Source organism: Oncorhynchus masou, chromosome 12, assembly GCF_036934945.1.
Source record: "Oncorhynchus masou masou isolate Uvic2021 chromosome 12, UVic_Omas_1.1, whole genome shotgun sequence".
NCBI lineage: Eukaryota > Metazoa > Chordata > Actinopteri > Salmoniformes > Salmonidae > Oncorhynchus > Oncorhynchus masou.
In genome coordinates this window covers 28,661,195-28,667,425 of record NC_088223.1, presented here as the reverse complement: position 1 = coordinate 28,667,425, position 6,231 = coordinate 28,661,195, and positions in this window count along the sequence as shown.

The window sequence follows — 6,231 nt, the reverse complement described above, 5'->3', positions numbered from 1 at the left end:
AAAAATGCCAATGGGGGTGAATAATTTCACAAGCCACTGTACACTGTAGCTTGGACTGTAGCCTTCAAAAGCCCATTTCTACTCTTTTCCCACGATCCATCAAACACATTTGGTGTCTCGTCATAGTGGACTTGCCAGACTCGCTCAGATGGAACAAAACTTAAACTTGCAAATTTTTTTCAATGCTGATTTGAATGTCATTGAGAAGACAGAGAAATGTCAAAGATTTTTTTTCCGAGAACATCCTTTCTGAATTTGAAAGTAATCCTCGAAGTGGGTTAGCATGCTATGGCTAACAATGCTAATAAATGAACAGCAATCATCCTGGTTCTGGCTTGGGCCATATGAGGAAGGGACAGGTGGTCTGTCTTCACCAGTCAGCCATTTTAGGTGAGTAACAAAGACTAGTTAATCGTCATCTTGGGTTACATAACACTAATGAAGGGACCATTCATCCTCCTGGAAATAACTGAGGAGTTGAGAGGCGGAGTGGGGTTCTGCTGCGCCCAGGCTAGGCCACTGATTGGCTGATCAGGTCAGCTGACTCTGTTCGCTGGCAACCTGGTCCCAAACTCATAGGTGTGAATTGGCCCTTTCCACTGCAGCTGAAAAGCAGTGGTGGAAAGATACCCAATTGTCAGATTTGAGAAAAAGTAAAGATACCTTAATAGAAAATGACTCAAGTAAAAGTTAGTCACCCAGTAAAATACTACCTGTGTCACGCCCTGGTCGTAGTATATTGTGTTTGTCTTTATTTATTTGGTCAGGCCGGGGTGTGGCATGGGTTTATTGTGGTGTGTTTTGTCTTGGGGTGTTGTTGGGTGTGTGGCTTAGTGGGGGTATCTAGTATAGTCTATGGCTGTCTGGAGTGGTTCTTAATCAGAGACAGGTGTTTATCGTTGTCTCTGATTGGGAACCATATTTAGGCAGCCATATTCTTTGAGTGTTTCGTGGGTGATTGTTCCTGTCTCTGTGTTTGTTGTCACCAGATAGGCTGTATAGGTGTTCACGGTCCGTTTGTTGTTTTTGTATTGTTCGTGTTTTTTCGTCGTCATTAAACATGTATCAAAAATACCACGCTGCATTTTGGTCCGCTTCTCCTTCACCAGCCGAGAACCGTTACAACCTGAGTAAAAATCTAAAAGGATTTGATTATAACCTCTCTGGGAAATGTGGAACGCTAGTGAAAATGCAGAGCGCCAAATTCAAATAAATTACTATAAAAATCAAACTTTCATTAAATCAATCATGCAAGATAGAAAATTAAAGCTACACTTGTTGTGAATCCAGCCAATATGTCAGATTTCAAAAAGGCTTTTCGGCGAAAGCAAAGTAAAAATAAATGTTATTATCTGAGGATAGCACCTCTAAACAAAGGGAGAAACCATATTTCAACCAAGCAGGCGCGAGACAAAATGCAGAAATAAAAATATAATCCATGCCTTACCTTTGACAAGCTTCTTTTGTTGGCACTCCAATATGTCCCATAAACATCACAAATGGTCCTTTTGTTTGATTAATTCCTTCGATATATATCCAAAATGTCAATTTATTTTGCGCGTTTGATCAAGAAAAACACTGGTTCCAACTTGCTCAACGTGACTACAAAATATCTCAAGTTACCTGTAAACTTTGCCAAAACATTTCAAACTACTTTTGTAATACAACTTTAGGTATTTTTTAACGAAAATAATCTATAAAATTGAAGGCGGGTTGATCTGTGTTCAAAACAGGAAGAAAACAAACTGAAGCTAGCTTTCTGGTCACGCACCTCTATCTAACAGTACACTTCAAGTGACCCTCGTTCAAGATGGCCGTACTTCTTCATTACACAAAGGAATAACCTCAACCAATTTCTAAAGACTGTTGACATCCAGTGGAAGTGATAGGAACTGCAAAAAGGTCCCTTAGAAATCTGTCATTGAAAAAATTGAATGGTTTGTGCTCGGGGTTTCGCTTGCTAAATAAGTTCTGTTATACTCACAGACATGGTTCAAACAGTTTAAAAAACTTGTGTTTTCTATCCAAATCTACTAATAATATGCATATCTTATCTTCTGGGGATGAGTAGCAGGCTGTTGAATTTGGGCATGCATTTCATCTGGACGTGAAAATACTGCCCCTGTCACCAAGAAGTTTTAAATATACTTATGTATCAAAAGTAAATGGGTGGAAAAAAGTACAATTATGAATAATTTAAAATTCCTTATATTAAGCAAAGCTATATTTTAAAAATATACAGATAGATGGGGCACAATCCAACACTCAGACATAATTTACCAAAGAAGCATTTGTGTTTAGTGAGTCTGCCAGATCAGAGACAGTAGGAATGACCAGGGATGTTCTCGTGTTAAGTACTTGAATTGGACTATTTTCCTGTCCTGCTCAGCATTGAAAATGTAACAATTAATTTTGGGTGTCAGGGAAAATGTATGGAGTAAAAACAACATGCTAGTCTTTAGGAATGTGGTGAAGTAAAAGTAAAAGTTGTCAAAAATATAAACAGACACCCCTAAAAATGACTTAAGTAATACCTTTAAGTGTTTTTACTTACGTCACACAGAGTTTGTCTATATGTCCTAGCTAGAGAGAGGGATCAGTGAGGATTTAATGATTAAAGGTATAGGGCTTATTATTAATATTCTGCTGGTGTAGAATCTTAGTAGAGTGAGAAGAAGAGCTGGAATGAGACTGAGTGTGTGTGTGCATGCTTGCTTGCATGGGTGCATGCTTGCATTTATTTGGGTGCATGCTTGCATTTGTTTGCGTGCATGGGAGGGTTAGATTAATGGCAAAATAACATGTAGAGAAAAAATAATAATCCATAGACTGCACAACCATTTAAAAAAAGCTACCTAATTCTGATTCTGAACTTATTTACCATTCTTCACGCATCATCATCTTTTAAGATGAAGCGTTGATCCGTTTGTCCCATGAATCACAAACCACTCTCCACATACAGAATGTAAATCAGTATAAGTGGTAGGGAGCAGTTCATTATCTCTAATCCGCCATCTTATTTTGGGGGAAATTGTGATTGCTGAACAATGAAATGCTGATTAGCTGTTCAGAAAAAGAGACGCAGTGATAGACAGGACTGTGTTTAAACAAAGCCGGCGATTTAATTGTACGTGTTTGTGAGTGTGTGTGTGTGTCTTAATCGCTTCTCTCTGCACGAGGGCACAGAGATGGGTATTTGTTCTCTAACTCTAATTAAGTAGAATTACATCCAATAACAGTGTTAGAGCTCGGGTGTGTTTTGCCCTTTTCTTCCTAAATACTAGCAACTGAGTAATTAGGGGGGACATAGGAGGAAGATGAGGAGATTTGAACAATGGTCATGTGACTCAGCATGTACTACTTAAGTAGTGTTTTAGGGTATCTGTACTTTACGGTACTATTTATATTTCTGACAACTTTTACTTTTACTTCACTACATTCCTAAAGAATACAAGGTACTATTTTACTGGCTGACTTTTACTTTTACTTGAGTAATTTTCTATTTTTAAGCAATACGGCTCAAGGGGGTGTGGTATATGGCCAATATACAACGGCTAATGGCTGTTATCAGATACAACCCCTAGCCATGGTATATTGGCCATATAACACTACTCTCAATGTGACTTATCAAATCAAATGTTATTTGTCACATGCGCAGAATACAACATGTGTAGACCTTACAGCAAAATGCTTACTTACAAGACCTTAACAAACAATGCAGGTTTAAGAAATACCTTAAAAAAGTTAGAAATAAAAGTAACAAATAATTAAAGAGCATCAGTAAAATAACAATAGCGAGGCTATATATATACAGGGAGTACCGGTACAGAGTCAATGTGCGGGGGCACCGATTAATTGTGGTAATTGAGGTAATATGTACAGTTGTGGCAAAACGTTTTGAGACAGACACAAATATTAATTTCCACAAAGTTTGCTGCTTCAGTGTCTTTAGATATTTTTTGTCAGTTACTATGGAATACTGAAGTCTAATTACAAGCATTTCATAAGTGTCAAATACTTTTATTGACAATTACATGAAGTTGATGCAAAGAGTCAATATTTGCCGTGTTGACCCTTCTTTTTCAAGACCTCTGCAATCCGCCCTGGCATTCTGTCAATTAACTTCTGGGCCACATCCTGACTGATGGCAGCCCATTCTTGCACAATCAATGCTTGGAGTTTGTCAGAATTAGTTGGTTTTTGTTTGTCCACCCGCCTCTGAACAGGGAGTACAGGAGGGGACTGAGCACGCACCCCTGTGGGGCCCCGTATGGGGAATCAGCGTGGCGGATTTGTTGTTACCTACCCTTACCACCTGGGGTCGGCCTTTCAGGAAGGCCAGGATCCAGTTGCAGAGGGAGGTGTTTAATCAAAGGGTCCTCATCTTAGTGATGGATTTTGAGGGCACTATGGTGTTGAGCGCTGAGCTGTAGTCAATTAATAACAGTCTCACATACTTGTTCCTATTGTCCAGAGATTGCGTCATCTGTGAATCTGTTGAGGCGGTATACAAATTGGAGTGGGTCGAGGGTTTCTGGGATTATGGCGTTGATATGAGCCATGACCAGCCTTTCAAAGCATTTCATGGCTACAGATGTGAGTGCTTGGGGTCGGAAGTCATTTAGGCAGGTTACCTTGGTGTGCTTGGTCACATGGACTATGGTGGTCTGCTTGAAACATGTTAGTATTACAGACTCAGACAGGGAGAGGTTGAAAATGTCAGTGAAGATACTTCCCATTTGGTCAGCGCAAGCTCGGAATACACATCCAGGTAATCCGTCTGGCCCTGCGGCATTGTGAATGTTGACCTGTTTAACCTCTCTGGTACCAGTGGGACGGTAGCGTCCCACCTCGACAACAGCCAGTGAAATTGCAGGGCGCCAAATTCAAAACAACATAAATCCCATAATTAAAATTCCTCAAACATACACGTATTATACACAATTTTAAAGATAAAGTTCTTGTAAATTCAACCAAAGGCTTTACAGCGAAAGCACACTGTGCGATTATGTTAGGTCAGCTCCTAGTCACAGAAAACCATACAGCCATTTTCCAGCCAAGGAGAGGGCTCACAAAAGTCAGAAATAGCGATTAAATTAATCACTAACCTTTGATGATCTTCATCAGATGGTACTCACAGGACTTCATGTTACACAATAAATGTGTGATTAGTTCAATAAAGTTAATCTTTTTGTCCAAAAACCTCAGTTGAAATTGGCACGTTATGTACAGTAACCTTTGTCTCAAACAAACATCCGGTGAAATTTCAGAGAGCCACATCAAATTATAGAAATACTCATCAGTAACATTGATGAAAAATACAAGTTTTACACATAGGATTAAAGATACACCTCTTGTTAATCCAGCCGCTGTGTCAGATTTCAAAAAGGCTTTACTGCGAAAGCACACCATGCAATTATGTTAGGTCAGCGCCTAGCCACAGAAAACCATGCAGCCATTTTCCAAAAAAGGTGTCACAAAAGTCAGAAATAGCGTTAAAATGAATCACTTACCTTTGATGATCTTCATCTGATGGCACTCCCAGCTCTCCATGTTAGACAATAAATGTTTGTTTTGTTCGATAATGTCCCTCTTTATGTCCAAAAACCTCCGTTTTGTTGGTGCGTTTAGTTCAGTAATCCAAAGGCACAAAGCGCATTCTCAACATCCAGATGAAAAGTCAAAAACGTACAATAAAAGTTCAGAAAAACATGTCAAACGATGTTTAAAATCAAACCTCAGGTTGTTTTTGTCATGAATAATCAATAATATTTAAATCGGACAAAAGCTTCGTCAATAGAAAAGGAGAAACAAGAAATGTGCACTCCCTATCACGCGCTGGACTCATGTCTGGAAATTTCCACTGTCCACTCATTGAAAGTGCTGTATCTCCCTCATTTTTCAGAGTAAAATCCTGAAACAATGCCTAAAGACTGGCCACATGTAGAAGAATCCATAGAGATCGTGAACTGGGTCCTAAGTCTTAGTATGGTGGATATGCTTTCAATGGAAAACAGCCTTTCAAAATAATAGTACTTCCTGGATGGATTTTCCTCAGGTTTTCACCTGCCATGTCAGTTCTGTTATACTCACAGACGTTATCGTAACAGTTCTGGAAACTCTAGAGTGTTTTCTATCTAAATCTACCAATTATATGAATATCCTAGCTTCTGGGCCTGAGTAGCAGGCAGTTTAATTTGGGCACGCTTTTCATCCAAAATTCTGAATGCT